The 17,899-nt window shown below is 43.5% G+C and overlaps 1 long non-coding RNA gene across 1 annotated transcript; it reads left to right on the top strand.

Annotated features, from left to right (window-relative positions):
- The first annotated feature begins 15,008 nt into the window (after positions 1 to 15,008).
- Positions 15,009 to 17,667, top strand: LOC310693367. Its single transcript, XR_014519133.1, has 2 exons — positions 15,009 to 15,075; positions 17,240 to 17,667. It is a non-coding gene; the product is annotated as an uncharacterized lncRNA (long non-coding RNA).
- The last annotated feature ends 232 nt before the right edge of the window (positions 17,668 to 17,899 follow it).

Below are 17,899 nucleotides of genomic sequence, written 5' to 3'. Positions count from 1 at the left end.
CTGGAAGTGACTTTTACTTCGTGGGAAAGTTCAAATGTAATGCAGAAATTGACACGAAATATTGGGAGGAAATAATCTGCTGTGTGAATGCAGCCTTAAGGAAACTGCTTGGGTTCTTTGGCTCCAGGGGAAGATGCCAGTGTGGGGACTGGTCCTGGTTCTGTTGGCTCTGGTGCACTGGGATCCAGACCCTCTAAGTGTCCTTATCTTCTACGGATGTCCCTGATTTAGAGAAGCCATCCCAGTTTCTAATCTGATCCCGGAATGTCCCACTTTCCCTTAGGATGCCCCTATTTTCATTGGAGAAATCCTGGAGGGTATGGAGTTATCCAACTCCCTGAGCTGCCTGAAGGCAATCCTGTACAGTGGAACCTCGGCTTAAGAACTTAATTCATTCTGGAGGTCCGTTCTTAACCTGAAACTGTTCTTAACTTTAGCTAATGGGGCCTTCCGCTGCCGCCGTGCCGCTGCTGTGCGATTTCTGTTCTCATCCTGAAGCAAAGTTCTTAACCCAAGGTACTATTTCTGGGTTAGCGGAGTCTGTAACCTGAAGCTTCTGTGACCCGGTTACGAACTTGATTTGTTCCAGAGGTCCGTTCTTAACCCGAAACCACTTGTAATATGAGGCGTGCTCCCACTGCTGCCGCGCTGCGGGTGCATGACTTCCGCTCGCATCCCAGGGCAAAGGTCGCAACAGGGACCATCTACTTCCAGGTTAGCAGAGCTCGTAACCTGCAGCATTCACAAGGGGGACTGTACATAACACGAAGTTCCACTGTATACAGAAGGGTTTTTTTAATGTTTAATGTTTTATTATGTTTTTTATATATGTTGGAAGCTGCGCAGAATGGCTGCGGCAGCCCAGTGAGATGTGTGAGGGATAAATAGTAAAATTATCATTATGGAGTGGGACGTCCCTATTTTCATCGGAGAAATGTTGAAGGGTATGGGGATCTGGCCCAGGAAGCCATGCCAGGGGCGCCTTTTGCAGCCACTGTAGACAATACCAGACTGTATGATTCCAGGGACTGACATTGTATAAGGCAGCTTCCTATCACTTTCCCCTCATCTCTTTTACATTACATTTTTATTCACCCGCCATTGCCTCTGGATGGGACGTTTTGCTCCCTCTCCGTCACAAGCCACCACCTGCCAAATTGCTGGACAGGGAAACCCGAATGGATTCGCTAGATGGACTCAACTCTGTGTCAGGCGCAGAGGTTCATTCAAGAAGGAAAATTGTCTCCGGCATACCAAAACACCAGAAGGCAGTAAAGATGATGGAGATAATGTATTCTGGTTTCACTAGCATTAACCCATTTAAAACGCAGTATCAGACAGATCAGCAGGCTTTTAAAACATTGTAAAATGCCAAACAAATGGAGGGAAACAACATAAATATGAATACCATTTGCCTCGAAAGAATGCCAAGAAGACAGAAGAGCCATTTGTATTTTACATATGATTACTCAGTTGTATTTGCAGCAGAGATGCATACCAGCTGCCAGAGAATATTTGCTTCCATTCATAACTCCTGGAATCTGCAAGGGTGCCTGAAATCCACGGAACATCAGGGCTTCAGGCAAATTCAGAAGTTCAGGGTCTCTCCATGATAGTCACAGCCATGCCCCTTCTTCATGTTTTACAACCTTTTGAGATTATACAACAATACTAGAAATAATAGTAATTATGGATGTATTGCAGTGATAAGTGTGGATTGCCTTTCAGCTACTATTTGCTGTGCACTTACACGGGCAAATGCTTTAGAGTGCTCTAAAACCTTCTTTTAGAGTGACTTAAATTGTGTTTTCCTTGAAGTTCCATAACAGAGATCACACACCCTTCGCTTGAAACTGTAGTGTTTTCAGTGTTCATAAATGCTTAGATTTGGCACATGCAGAACTACCATCCTTGATGTTCTTCGTTCAGTGACATCAGCTAATTGACGAGGTGGATCCTGGTTTGGGGGATATGGCCTCGCAGGGCAAATTGCATCCCTGGGTGGGCCAAGACGGACCCATGGCCCAGAGCTTCCCCACCCCTACTCTAAAGTAATCTCATACTGGAGAGGCTACTCTCCATTTTCCACCACTTAAGAAAATAAGAACAAAGTGATTTTACATAAGTAGGGTATAATCCTTGCAGAATAACTTATTATTGCAAGCTTCTTCTTCTTCGAAAAAAATGATACGGATTATGGGCATAGCTGGCCCAAATTTCCAGACTCAGACATCAAGTCATCCATCTTTTATTTTCTTTTATAACCAAAGGAGGGGCAAGGAACTAACACCCCAAAGGAACCCTTGCCTGACCTCCTCACCTTATACCTGTTCCAAACATCAACTGGCCTTTATATACAGCCCTGTTGTGGACAATTGCATGGTCAGTCCCTTGGACAGACTTACTGCTTCTATTTATTTCATTTTAATTTCATTTTAAGCAGCCTTGGAATCCCACACTATCCCACTGAGAAGCAGAATGCCTGACCTTTCTTTTCATCATGCTATTCTCAAGAAGGAGTTTTTTTTAAAATTTTTTTAAAAAATGTAAAGAATTATTTTCTCGCCACTGTTTTCTATTTTGGTTGATGACGATCTTACTGTCCAACCCTATACAGCTTTAAAGTTGAACTGAGTGGTGGTGGTGTGTGTGTGTGTGTTTAAAGGGAGATGTTCTGTAAACCATCTGACTTCTTCTGCCCCATCGGCTGTCTGGCAGTAACCTCACTCCACTTATCAAACTGTCATTAGCAGAGACAGATCCCTGTAAACAACTGAAATGTCAATGAAACAGCCTTGGTCAACAGGAATTTAACTTTAATCTCTTCATCACTTCAAGGAAAGTGTAAGTGTGTGTGTGTGTGTGTGTGTGTGTGTATGTGTGTAATGAATAACCAGGGGGAGACTGCATAGGTAGGAGATTGTATGACAGCAAACAACAACCACAACCACAACCTGAAAGAAAATGTATGAGAAATGGAGAAAAGACCACTTGGAAAGTATCTGTTCTCCTTGTCCTCCTTCCAAAAGGGACAATGCAAGTCAAGAACGATGGTAAGATCAGAAGCTCATTTTTCAGCTAGTTAAGAATCTCTTATAAGGTCACATTGCTACCATACATTTAAAGCAGTATCATATCACTGTTCAGTCATGGCTTCCCCCAAAGGATCCTGGAAAATGTAGTTTCTTTTATAAGGGCACTGAGAGTTATTAGGAGGTCCTGCCTCTGTACACACAGAGCTACAATTTTCAGAGTTCCCTGCAAAGTGGATTATTGTTAAACCAAGCTTGGAGTTGTAGCTCTGGAGACCAGTTTTCTAATAACTCTCAGCACCCTGAAAAACTACAGTTTCCAGGCTTCTTTGTGGGGAAGCCGTGGCTGTTTATAGTGGCCTAAGGGTGCTTCAAATGCATGGCATGAATGTGGACTATAAGTTTTGCTTTGTTAGATCGCATTAGCATCAGCCTAAATCCTGCAGACCTGTCTAGAATTTTACTTGCTTGGTGTCCTGGAAGAACTGGAGGGAATGAATCCAGGCAAAAATAATATATATCTAACTAATTTCTTTATTGCTGTTAGTGCAGGCATTAGGGATTGGGAGTGAGGATAGGTTTAGTTTGCATTTCAATGCACCCACCCTGCCCACTTCACACTTCCTGCAACACAACTATCCTTCAAATGTCATATTTCTTTGAATTTTGTGATGTGGTTCTCCAGCCCAAGTATGTGTACAGAAATGTATATAGAGGGGGAGAGTGTGCATTGAAATGCATACTGAAGATCATATCTGGACATGCACTATACTGGGGAAATTTGCTTGCAGAAATGTGTACATTTGTGAAAATAAGCATGCTAAATTTGTGTGTATTAGGAGAAATACATAAAAATGATTACTTCATTTGTTTAGGCTTTTTTTAAAAAACACACACAAACAAATTGATACAGGAATGTGGTAAACTTGATTTCAGATTAGGAAAATGACAAATGGAAAGAAATTAAAATTGGCAGAATCCTCTATGCTTAGCGCGCACGCACACACACACACACACATGGAATTAGTCATGTGATGTTGGTGTAGTGGCTAGAGTGCTGGACTAGACCCAGCAGACCAGACTTCAAATCCCCACTCAGACACAAGTCCCTCATTCTCTTTTTTTAATTTTTATAATTTTTTATTCACTTTTCACAATTTTTTAAACAAATACAAATAACACAAACAAACACAAAAACAAATAACAAGTATAATTTCAAATCCTTATTTTCTTGTAACTTCTTTCTCCGACTTCCCCATACCTCCCCTTTCTGCATTCTATTTTCAATTTTCCCCCAGCAAATCCTTACACAAGTCCCTCGTTCTCAACCTAACCTACCTCACAGGGTTGTTGTGAGGATGAAATGGTGAGAAAGAGAACTATGTGCACAACCCCGAGTTTTCCTTGGAGGAATATAAAAGCAACAAACAAACAACAATTAGGGCTGACTATGTTACTGGATGCAACTTTTTTAAAGTTTCCTTTGAGGAGGGGGATATCCCTCCTCAAAATGTTTTAAGCTTTTTTAAAAAAACTTTATTTCCTTTCTTTATGAAAGTCTGCACATGCTCAGAGGAACTCATCATTTTTTTATGTGACAACTTTGATACCAAATAACTATAAGAGATCCGTAGGTTAAAAAACATGCAATTTCCCCCCAAAAATATATCTGCACCATAATCCATATCATTTTAAATTAAAGGGAGAGAACAACTCAATGCTGGTCTAGCAGCTTACGAAAGAAAAGCTGCCCAAAGCCCTTTCCGTCTCTTCCGTTTGTTTACAGATATATCCATTTTTTGGCAAAGGCACGGGAGGGTCTGCGGATCCTCGCCTCACTCGAGAAAGACACTACATATTTATAAAATGTAAACTTGGCAGGCGGCCAAGCCCTCGCATTTTAAGTGATTAACAAATGTTTCCCTTCAAGTGGACACCTCTCCGTTTAAATATATTTGACAAGAATGTAAAGAGTCAACCGGAGGGGACGAAGGTCAGACCACAAGCATTCTCGGCGGAGGCCCTTTGCCAGGGTGGCTGGGCCCGAGCGCAGCACCCGCCAGGCCGCCTCTGCCTGGTGCCAGCTGAGTTCAGGCTGCTGCCCGCCTATGGGCAGGCTGCCAGCACATGCAGCCTCCCTGCTGTTTAACGACAATGGATTTACTGCTTCTCTGCATATTGGTGTTGTTTTGAGTAAACAAGGTTAACACTCCTTTTAAATTAAATACACCACCTGGTGACTCAGTGGGTGACCTTGGCAACGAGATTTCACCTGGCCTCCAACTCTAAAGGAATAATAAGCCACCCCCCAAACACCTTCAGTTGTGTGGCTGTCCTGCAGCCTTTTCACTGCTCTGGATACCCCCCCCCCCCGCTTTACTTTTATTTGTAAGGAAAAAGGGGTGCCAGGATTCGAGGCTGCAAGGAAGTGGGGTGGGGAGAGGGCTCTCTTTCTAACTGGTTCGACCAGTGAAGCTAAAGGAAGTCTGCCACAAAATTAGCATCAAGGGCAGAAGAGGCGGGAGGAAATCAGGCTTTGCCTGGTGGTGTTTTGGGTCAGCGAGTTTTTACTAAGTTCCACATGATCTTCACAGATTCTGCCCTGTCTCTGCCCCCAAATGACAGACAGACTAGTTTGGTTTGTGGGTGTGTTCTGTTTGAGGTTTAGAAGGACCAGGGCTCGGGTCCAAATCCAGAGGTGAGCGCAAAAACAGACTCAATTCACCCTGAATATACAGCTTGGAAAAACTGCAAGCATTTTTTTAAAAAAAGTGTCTTTGCAACAGTTACTATTCTTTGGATTGTTACTGAATTATAAAGCACAATGCTATAGAGCAGTGTTTCCCAAACTTTTTTGGGCAACGGCACACCTGTTTACTGAAAAAAATCTCGCGGCACACCACCATTAAAGCCCCGCCCCGTGACGTCAGCGCGCAGCGTCACGCCGGGAGGGACGCACGAAAGTGAAAGTTTTTTCCCTCCCCCTTGCCGGGGAACCTCCAAGCTTTGGGGGTGGGAGGAGGCAGCAGAGCGAGGGACTGAGGGACGGCGGCAACTGAGGCGGCGGCGGCTGTTGTGGTGGCGGCGATAGCGGGCGGAGGAGGGGGCGGCGGCGGGGCTTGAGGAGCCGTCGCCGGGAGTTGCTGCTGCTGTTGTTGCTGCTGCTGCCCGGACATGCCGGCCTCCTCCTCCTCCGCTGTCTCGCGCTCCTCCCTTTTGCACGCGCTGCCCCGCCGCTCGGCACCACCACCGCGGAGCCGCCCCCGGCTCGACGCGGATCCTCGCCGCCGCCGCCTCTCACCGCCCGACTCGACCGCCTCCCTCCCACGGCACACCAGCCAATGTCTCACGGCACAGTAGTGTGCCGCGGAACACCGGTTGGGAAACACTGCTATAGAGGAGGGATTGTGTGGAATCTCAGGCCCTCCAGACCCTCTCTGTCTGGCAGTGGCGTAGCGTGGGGGATGCAGGGGGGCCCGGCCGCACCGGGCACAACATCTGGGGGTTAGGATTAGGGGGCGCAAATCCACGGGTTAGGGGGCGCAAATTACTTGCCTTGCCCCGGGTGCTGACAAACCATGCTACGCCACTGCTGTCTGGCCCTTGGGACTTTCCTCACTAGGAAACCCTCACTAGGGTTGGCAGACCTCCAGGGCTGACTGAAGTTTTCAGATTTCCCTGGCCCACTCCAAGCCAGGGGGGGGGGGAGTGGGGGCTTGAATGTCCAGGCGAGTGAGAATGTGTTTCAATTGCTGCTGCTGTTGTTTTTTATTTTTATTAAATTTTATTTAACATAATTATTACAAAATCCAAAACATACATATATATTTCAGATAAGTACACACATATATAAAAAGAACAAAAAAGAAAAAAGGAAGAAAAGAAAAAAGAAAAAAGAAAAAGAAAGAATAAGGAGAAAAAGAAGAAAAATTGGAAGAATTTATTCCAAATTTATTCTACAAGTATCTCAATAATAAAATGGCATTGATTGACTTCCATCGCTTACACTGCACTACCTATATACATTTTGTTGTTTTTCATGCAGCTTGCAAGCGCCAACCTGGCAGAACACAGCTGAAAATGATTGCACAGATTTTTGCGGGGATCTGCCCTCCTCCCCTCTCCCAATGAATGCCCATCTCCAGGGCTCAGTGGTGGGGAGGAACGCACAGGAAGAATCACCCGTGACCACCCCTAAGTTTTAGGTTTGGACTCTGAAATCTCATATTCTGAAATGCTCCTGACCTGGCAACCATAGTCTCACAGGCTCTGCCATTTGCCTTTCTGGAGTGCTTTTTGCCTGTCTGGAATGTGTCCTTGAACTCTGATAATGGTTCTTGCTTGACTGGCTAGACTAGAGGATAGCGAGATGGTTGGTGTTTGCATAGGTACAGTACAGTGGTACTTTGGGTTAAGAACCTAATTCATTCTAGAGGTCTGTTCTTAACTTGAAACTGTTCTTAACCTGAAGCACCACTTTAGCTAATGGGGCCACTGCGCCGCTGCTGCACAATTTCTGTTCTTATCCTGAAGCAAAGTTCTTAACCCGAGGTAATATTTCTGGGTTAGCGTAGTCTAACCTGAAGTGTACGTAACCTGAAGCGTATGTAACCCGAGGTACCACTGTACCTTTTACTTTTTCACGGCTGCAACATACCCTACTGTAGAAAGGTAACAGTTGTATCCATTTCTCCACCCACTTTTGCTTCTTCCTCTGCCCATCCTTGCCTTGTGGCCCCCCTCAGAAGGCTGCCTCGGAGGGAGCACATACCCTGGGCTGAAGGATTCCCCATCCCCCCTATACATGTTTACTGAGATACACAGAATTGTAGAGTTGGAAGCGACCCCCAGGGTCATCTAGCCCAACCCCCCCTGCAATGCAGGAATCTCAGCTAAAGCATCCACGGCAGATGGCCATCTGCTTAAAAACCTCCAAGGAAGGAGAGAAGTTTAAAGGTTTGAAGTTTAAAAGTCAACATGGGTTAATAGCCAGCCCCTTTACCCAGGGAATTCTGGGAATTGTAGTTCTGTGAGGGGAATGGGCCTAACAACCCTCAGCACCCTTAACAAAGGACACGTCCCAGCATGCTTTGGGAGGAAGCCATGTTTGTTTAAAGTTGCATAATACTGTTTTAAACACCTAGTGTGGATGGGAAGCTCACGGATGGGAAGCCATGGGCCAACCATCCTCTTTCAGCCTCGCCTACCTCACAGGGTTCTTGTGAGGATAAAATAAGCGGGTGGCGGCGGGAGGCAGAGAACTGCGTATGACACCGTGAAGGAAGGGCAGGATATAGTTGCCACAGATCTGTAAAGAACGCGAATGAAATGCAGCAAACCTGTTAAGTTCTCTCTGCCTATCTCATATTTCAAGTTGTTCACCTTTTGCTCCCTTTCCTGCCTCCTGCTGCTTTGTCTCCGCATTTGCTCTGCGCACGGCTGTGCCAACTACATGCCAGCAGAAACCAGATTTTTTTTTTTTAATGTTAATTTGATCAGCTTCTCACAGTCTATGCTCCTCTCTTCATCTGCTATTGTCTCCTGTGGTGTTGTTGCCGCAAGGGCTGGACAGGAGCCAAAGCAGAGCAAGGAAGCCAATGAAAATAAATAGATACATACTGGGGATAGCTGGGATTAACATACCTACCGTTCTGAATTGCCCATGGGTAGCTGAGAAGTGCCAGTTCGTCAAGGGGACCTGATCCACTGTTACTGGGGAGCAGGCAGGGAGGTGGGAAGGGGTAGAGGAGGAAAACTGTCTGGTAATCATCAATGTGAAAGTATCCGCACCATGCATTAAAATCAGTATTATGGCACCATGAACCATCGTGACTTTCCCTAAAGAATCCTGGGAGCTGTATTTTATTAAAGGTGCTGAGGGCTGGGACAGTCCCCGATTTACAGAAGCAGTCTTGGTTTTTGATTTGACCCCAAGTCCCCAAACTTTTTCTTAGGATGTCCCTATTTTCATCGGAGAAATGCTGGAGGGTATGGACTTATCTGACCCCTGAGCCATGTGAAGGCATAGGGAAGTTTTTAATGTTAAATGTTTTATTATGTTTTTATATATGTTGGAATAGGCTCGGGTAACCCAGTCAGATGGGTGGCATATAACAACAACAACAACAACAACAACAACAACAACAACAACAACAAATATTATTAAACAGGGTTTCCCTATTTTCATCAGAGAAATGTATGCAATTCTCAGAGTTCCCTCTTTAGAAGGATTGACTGCTAAACCCCTCTGCTGTCTGCTGAAGTTAGCTGATGAAATTACAAGAGTAACTGAAGTCGCTTTGCTTTCAATGAGCCACAAGTGACTTTAGCTGGATCAGAATAGTTGCGTTCTCCAGCTTAATCTCTTTAACAACTGCACCCTTTGCAGAAAGCATACACTCGCATTTTAAAACGTAGAAGTTCTGTGGGTTTTAATACTTTCGACTGGGAACAGGAAAGCGGTTTGCCTCCTCTAATCGGCTGGAGCAGTTTAAGACTTCAAAAGAAGCCCAAATAATTCACTCTTTTACTTAATTGTGTGTGTATCTCTGTGTGTGCGTGTTTTAACACCCCCCCCCCCACTTTCAAATGAATCCTTTGTCACCCTCCGTTCAGAGATCTCTTTTGTTGAAAGGGCCGGGCCCTGTAATTGGCTGAGTATCGCTATCCAGTCTGAGAGGGTGACCTTTCACACCCTATCCCCAAAGAGCCCCATAGAAAGCGAGGGGGCGTAATCTGGGTTAAAGGCTTCTTACGAATATCTCGAGAGCTTGTTTCGCACACGCAAGCACACAACACATAGACAGTTGCAAGAAAGGCTGGAGTCCGGGCGATAACTTAGCGCCACTTTCACACGTCGCTCTTGAGACAGCCTCTCTCATGAGAGAAGAAAGAAAGCCTCTCTTGTTTGAAATGCAGGCCCAGGTCTCGGCTTGTATGACCGCTGCCTCACAAGAAACTGTGAGGGAGTGAAGAAAAGTGAAAAGAGATTAGAGGATGGACGGAGTGTGTGTGCTGGTTCTAGAACTGCAACGCATCTCCCTCTGAACCATCTGTGCTTGTGTGCATGCACACACCCCAATACAAAATACTGAGGTTGGTGTGGTCCTTGCTATTGGGAAAGAAAATGCACAACAATGTTGAATGGTCTATCCAGGGCCACATTCATACCATACATATACAACACTTTCAGATCACTTTCAGACCCCACGAGAGTCCAAATTTCCCAGGGATAGTCCTGGATTTACAGAGGCCATCCCAGTTTCTGATTTGTTCCCAGAATGTCCCGCTTTTTCTTAGGATGTCCCCATTTTCATCAGAGAAATGTTGGAGGGTGTGCACTTTCAACACGCATGGCTTCCTCTAAAAGGATTCTGGGATCCTTTGTTCATTAAGGATGCTGAGAGTTGTTACGAGACCCCTATTCTCCTCGCAGAGCTACAATTCCCAATTCCACTCTGGGAATTTTAGCTGTGCGGTGGGACTTAGAGCCTCGTAACAACTACCAGCGTTCTTAACAAACATACCTCCCTAGGAGGAATGGTTTGAGAAGATATTGAATTATTTGGGTAAGTATGAAAAATTGGGGGCAATTAAAATGTTAAAACTCTATCCTTGTGGATAGAGGAGCGTTAACATATATAAAATTGTACATATGGTTGATGTGAATATGTTATTATTGATTATGTATACCCAATGTATCAGGCGCCTGGGGGGTTTCTCTGTTTGTGTTTTGTGTTGGTAAAAAGTAAAATTTAAAAAAAACAAAAACATACCTCCCATAAATCTTTGGGGCAAATCGTGACCATTTAGAATAGTATCATAGCAGGGGCAGGCCAGCCTGTTTCAGCAACCTGAGGTGAAATGGGAATTGTCACTGCCTGCCCACCCTTCCGTTGCTGCCCCCCAACGTCTGCTACCAGAATGCCCCAGCTCTCACAAAACTTTTGCAAAGCTTTGCTACTCAGCTTTTCCACCCTTTCAGGGGTGCGGGAAGATGAGCAGCAATGTGGCACGCAGCCACACACCGTCTTGTGTTGCCACTTCTCCACTAATGGACAAGGAAGATGAGCAGCAACAGCACATGCTGGAATCTCTCCCCCTCTTGCCAGCCGTGGTGGAAGCAGTGGGGCAGGCAGAACATCACCTCCTGCGTTTTTGCTGCCTGAGGCAGGTTTTTCTTCCTGCTTCATGTGTGGGCCGGCTCTGTATCCTAGTGCTCTAAATGAATGTGGCTTTCCCCCATGCTATGCACAATTTTATATACCTCTATCATTGTTTAACAAACCCACCTGCAAAAGGGCATTGCAAAACTGTGGCATTGCAAACCTTTCTTGCGCTTATTTTACGGTTTATTGTCAAAACAGACCAGCCCACCAGGCTGGCGATGAGCATTTTGGATACTCCTGAGCAACTATCTTCTGAGGACCTTCAGCACCAATTCAGCAAAAGGATTTGATTCACACACACACACACCCGCCCAATCCTCTGTTGAATTTCCCATCACATATGAAGTTGCATAATTCGGGCTGGCATGTGTAGCCCTCAGCCTTGCACAACCTGTGGCAACAGATGACATTGCATGCTAAAAGAGGCCATGAGAGGTCTTTCAGACTGTTTTGTGTTCGTAACAATGGCTTATGCTGCCAGTTAGGACACAACCCAAACTCTCAGCATCACTCTGGCAAGAAGGGGTCGGACTTGGAACTGAAATTCTGAACCAGGCCAAAATGATGCCAGTTTTTCGGAAATGAGGATTTTGAGAGCACATAAATACAGACAGAGTGGGCCCTGCAACATTCAACAAGGAAATAGACACATTTGATGGATGATATGCAAATTAGGAGTTTGCTGTGTGAGGACGAGAGTGTGCAATGCAATAAGTGAGCCAATTCCACAAGGCGTTATATGGTTACTATGTCAGTATAGAGTTAGGAGATCGCAAGCTGGAATAATTTCTATACATTCCCCCCACTTTTTCTTTTCTTTTTACAAGACACCTCCAGGTCCTTGAACATAGAAAAACAGGACATCAGGGATTAGCTACTCTAAAACTCTTTTCCTTGACATGTTAGCTTTCTGCAGACAGGATCTAATAATCTGTTTGGTTCTGTTTTTTCAACAACAATGAAAGAGGTCTGCTCTTTTTGGTTAAAGATATGCTTGGAAAAATATAATTACTATGTTTTACCTATTAAATTATCAGCAGTTCAGAATTAGCCTCCTCTGTGAGTGAAATTGCAGGCTGCGCACTGCATTGATTTACTTGTTTACTGCATTTATATCTTGCCTTTTAGGCGAAATCCTCCCAAGGTGGCCAAGGAAAAGTCAATAAAATGCAAATATCAAAGAAAGCATTTTAAAAAGCCAAAAAAATTAAGAATGAAGGCTGCAATCCTAAGGCCACTTACCAGGATAAGCCCCATTGAATTCAATAGGACATGGTTCTGAGTAGACATGGTTAAGCTTGTGCTGGGGGGAAACAGCAGTAATTATTATTACATTTTTATGTATTATCCAAGGAATTCAAGGTAACATACATGGCTCTATCCCTTCCTGTTTTATTCTCACAACAACCTTGTATAACAGGTCTGCCTGAGAGACAGTGGCTGGCCCAGGGTCACCCAGTGAGCTTAATAATAATAATAATAATAATAATAATAATAATAATAATAATAATTTTTGTTATTATTAATACCCCACCCATCTGGCTGGGTTTCCCCAGCCACTCTCATGTCTGCTTGGGGATTTGAACCTGGGTCTCCCAGGTCCGAGTCCAACACTCTAACCAGTGTGCTACTCCCATGAAGGCAATTCCCTTACCCTTTTAAAATTAGATAATATGTTTTTTCTTGGGGGAAGGAAGGGGCTGGAAAGGACATATACACAATGCCTGCGCCAAAAATTCATCTACATCTGTAATCAATAAAGTTGTGGCCATTTCTAATTCAGATCTTTGTCTGCTTGAGTTTATTAATAATATCTTACATTTAGCTACTGCCCCGGGGGGGGGGGCACTGCAACTGGGCCTGCAACTACCTACCTACCTACCTACCTACCTACCTACCTAACTTTCTGGGGAGTTCCCCCACATTTTTTCCAGAAAAAAGCACTGAAGGCAACATAAAGCTATCAATCAAATGCCACGTGGAACAAAACCTTTTTTAAATGTCTCCTTTAATACCATCAGTGAGGAATCCAGACTCACTACTTGGAAGAGGGAATTCCAAATATGTGGGCCATCATTGAAAAGGTCATGCCCATGGTACCCACCGTTCTAATTGTGTCTTATCTCAGGACTCAGAAAAGTTTGCATGGATACAGCAAGTCATTCAAATAACTGATCCCAAACCATTAGGACTTTAAGGCTCCGAAAGACACGCACTTAACGTGGGAGCAAGTTCCATTAAGATTTAGAAGGCTCACTTCTATTATGCAGATACTCTTTACATGGACTTTGTAATTTTAACCCATGTGCAACTATCATCATTTTACATGCCTATTTTATAGTTTTGTTGTTCATCTTTTAATTTTCATCTGCTGTTAAAACTGTTCTCTCTGCTTTATATACATAGGAAAGTGAAAATTCGAAAACTTTACACACAAAAATGTGGCTTGCTTATGAGTAGACATGCGTGGAATTGCAAAGTAAATGTCATAGCTAGCGTAGAAGCTTCAGGAGTGAATGAACACAAACATACCCATGTGGTTTAAACTTGTGGACCCCGAAGAATGAAAAATCTAGCACCTGACACTAACAGCATTCCAGAAAGACGTTTCCAAAAGGCAAAGATGAAGATGAACACAAACAGGATCTGAGTGCAACAGTGCTCTTTCCTCTTGCGATTCCCATCAACCAGTATTTTCAAGCATAATGTCTCCAACACTTTGCTTTCAAATTTGTTCTGGACTTCAAACAGAAGACTCCAGTGAATAGAAGATTGTCCTCTGTACAGTAGGACATATGGACAGTCTTGCACAGTCCCTGATAAATACGTAATAGCTGGGTTATATTTCCATCTTAAAACAAATCTGAAGTATGAAAATAAAGAGAAACACAATATGAAAGACACAATGTGAAGTTTGTAGGTTCCAACAGGCTTCAGAGCAGTGAGATTATTGAGGGATGTCATCATTAAAATGGGTTGAATACCAACTATGGGTTGCATACAACGTTAGTCAAACTCAGGGAAGACCCATTGAAATGAATGGACAAGACAGGAGTAAGGTTCATTAATTTCAATGGGTCTACTCTATGTAATACTTTTAAAAAAATAGTTGATTTAGAAGGCAAGTTTCATCATTGAAGTCAAACGAATCAACAGGGCTGTGAATAAGTTAAATGCATTCTTGTTTATTTTTCAATGCTACTTTGATTCTGGCGTGTTCCTATACAAACAAGGGATGGAAAAGAACATATTCAAGGCAGCATTTGCTTCTGACATTGTAGCTGTTCTGTTTATTACCTTTTACATAAAGGTATCTCATACTTGTTTCAATATTTCAATACAAGGAAAGGAAAGGAAAGCTTTGGTGATAGATTGGTTTTGGTGACATGCAGATATATTTAAATGAAATGAACTGATTAATAAGCAAGTGATTAATCAACTATTTTTGAAAAAGATGATGATCAGTTAACAGCCCTAAAATATATAAAAATCCCTTTCCCCTGGCAGAAGCATCAAGTGGCTACAAGTTTCAGGCCTGTTTTTAGATGCCTAAGGTAATTTTCAAAACTGTGTGAGGAAAAACAATAATTAATTGTGTCTATCAGTTTAAATGGGCTTGTGGTGGAAAGATATATGAGAATGTTTAGCATGTGTGTGAGTGTGTGAGTGAAGGTGTCAACGGAAAGTTAATACAGTATTTTCCAAGAAGAATTATATTCCATGTCAGGAATAGAGGATAATTTTGTTGAGTGGTTATAAGTTTTATGTTGTTGCATAGTTCAAAATGACTTTTCTTTCCCTCAGCAGAAGGTGAGAAATCAACATCCTTACGGGTGAAAAATTGGGAGAAGCAGAAGAGAAAAAGAAATGTCAACGTATCTCTCTGCTGAGTAACCACATTTGTAGGGATGATTTACCCTGGCATTGCTTCTGAGGTTGCTGAATTAACAACACTGCCCATGACAGGGAAATCTCACATCTTTGCTGTCTCTAGCAGTATTCATTGTGATGAGGGCTGGGTTGAGTAACGTTTGCACAATCACAAAGGTCCTGGGTTCACATAACACTTCTTTATAACACGGGGGTTTCCCACAGGTGTTGGTCACTGGAGTGGGGCCCTCCCTGTCATTGGGGTTTCCATGTTGTTGTATATGTTATGGCAGGGGAAATGGCAGCTGCACCTATTACATAATATGAAGTCCACAGGGCAGATTAGGGATTGGTTGCAGGTTTGAGGGTATTGGCCGTGAGCTTTGCTCGAGTGGCGGTTAGGCATTGGTAGGGGTATTATTATGTAGATGTGTTGGGGGGTAGGAGCGCCATCACCTCCCCCAAATATTTAAGGGTAGTCCGGTAAAGGATTCCGGGGGGCGTTGCCTCGTTCGAAATCTATGGAGGCCAGGGCCTAAAGTATGCCCCCGATCGGTGACCCCGGGGGGAGTTGCTAGTGATGTGCATCACAGGGCTCCCCCTGCTGGTGTTAACGATTTCCGGTTTTCATGCTAACAGGCTGAAGCCGGATAGTCTGATAGGACCAATGCCTAAGCCAATACCGCTCTTACCTGTAACCAATAAAGTTGTGGCTAATTTTTGCCCATTAACCTAAAATAATGGTGTCCTGTGTCTTTATTTATTCCAACTGGTGGGAGGCGGGAATCACCACGCAATATGAAGTCCACAGGGCAGGCTTCAGGTTTGAGATGGCTCTAGTCATAGTATTTTGTTGCCCGAAGGGGCAGCCCAAGACATTTTGCTGCCTGAGGAGACACAGCAAATGGTGTTCTCTTCCCAGTTACAAAAAGGTTACAAAAATACGCAATAAAACATTGGTACAAATTACTCAGAAATAAAACACCGATATGAATTCCATCTTTTGACACAGTTCCTCACTCATAAGAAGAGCCTGGTGGATCAGGCCAATTCAAGGCTTCAAAATGCCTGGGGGGGGGGCAGCCTTAAAAAAAAAGGACCCTCCACTTTTCTTTTCCCATTAGTTGAACCTTACACTATTTTCCATTGTTAATAGCAAGACTTTTACAGCAAGCTCTCAGATTGGCACGACTTGCCCTCAGCTTGTGGCTTGCAGAATCTAAGGAGACTTGTAAAGCATTAATCATAATAGTAAAAGCAAAAATTAGGGAATTAATATAACATAGTAAGGACTAGCAATAATCCCAATTTGCGCTGCACCGCTGCAGTTTGTGGGTTGTGGTAAGTTTGTAAAGGGTTTCTAGGAAACCCCAAATGTGGTTAACTACAAAAAAAGAAAGAAATCCTTGCTGAAGCTCAAGCTATAATATTCTAAGCACAGGATTTCCTTTTGTGGTCTTCTGAGATAGGAAGACGGATAATAAGTGCCTGCAAGAAGGCTTTCTTGGGTTTGAAGGGCAATATAACACTTTTACTTGGAAGCTGATTTGGTTCTATATCCTTGCCTTCCAGAGAGCTCTTACCATTGGATTGAGAATGTGTTACTTGTGTTAGATGTTCTCCAGCGTTGTGCAGACCTTCATGGCAGTGGCGTAGCGTGGGTTGTCAGCACCTGGGGCAAGGCAGTGAGAGAGAGTGAGTGAGCCAGGTAGGGGCAGAGAGCTGCGAGTGCGAGCACCCCTTCCCAGATGTTGTGCCTGGTGCGGCCGCCCCCCCCTGCACCCCCCACGCTACGCCACTGCTTCATGGTGTGTAGAAATGAATATTTAGGTAGGGGTGGGGTGTGAAAACAAACCCAGTGGCATTTTCTCCTAATTTCACATTTTCAAGGCTTTGCTTGCTCAGGAACCTCTGCTTTTTACACCCTGCAGAAATGAAGAGTGGTTGGTTTATTCTGAAGAGTATGAATGTGCATCACCCTTTGTGTTAAAGAGACTTTAAATGTGTGAGCTGGTGGATAAGGTCAGGTAATGATCCTGATGCCTCCTTCCACACATTCATTTTTATACACAGTGTTTATGAAGTCATTGTCAGAAATTTGTCTTTTGGTATGTATGTCATGGAGCTGAAATTAATTTCTCCACACTTTTCCTTAATGAGTGTTTTAAGTCAAATCTTGTTTGACTTAACTATTGCTATTACTATTTATCCACCCTTCATCCTAAATTCCAGAGCAGGTTACAAAAATGAACAAACATAATTAAAAACAGATTAAAACAATTTGCAATCACAGAAATGAGATGGGTTCAACAACATCTGGAGTACTGCAAGCTAGGAACCCTGAACTAGCATGTCAGTATAGGACTGGAGAGCAACAACCTTCTTCTTCCTCTACTTAGACTTCTTCATAGTAAGTCTCATCTGTGTCTATTCAGAAGTCAGTCTCATTGATCCCAGGTAAGTGGCTATTTTATACACTCTTATCCAGGAAGTGCCACTGAATTTGATGGGACTTACTTCTCAGTATACATGCATAGGATTGCACTGTTAGAGTAGTATTTAAAGTGTGATACTCCTGTGGACTACAAATGGAGTTTTTTTTTTTTTTAAAAAAATAATAATCCTGAATTTGATGTTTTCATTGTTTCTTCGCTTTTCTATTTATGTCTGTATATTTTAATCCATGTGTGTGTGTGTGTGTGTTGGGTTGTTTTCAGTTGTATGTACGAAATTGTTCTTACATATGGAATTGGTTTGAATTGTTTTTACACATGGAATTGGTTTTAATGGTTGATGTTTTCTGCTGTGAAATTGCTTTGAGATATTTCG

This window comes from Podarcis liolepis (genome assembly GCF_965112155.1).
Source record: "Podarcis liolepis genome assembly, chromosome: 14".
NCBI classification, from domain to species: Eukaryota; Metazoa; Chordata; class Lepidosauria; order Squamata; family Lacertidae; genus Podarcis; species Podarcis liolepis.
The sequence above is the reverse complement of the archived record's forward strand: the minus strand, read 5'-3'. Positions and strand labels throughout refer to the sequence as shown.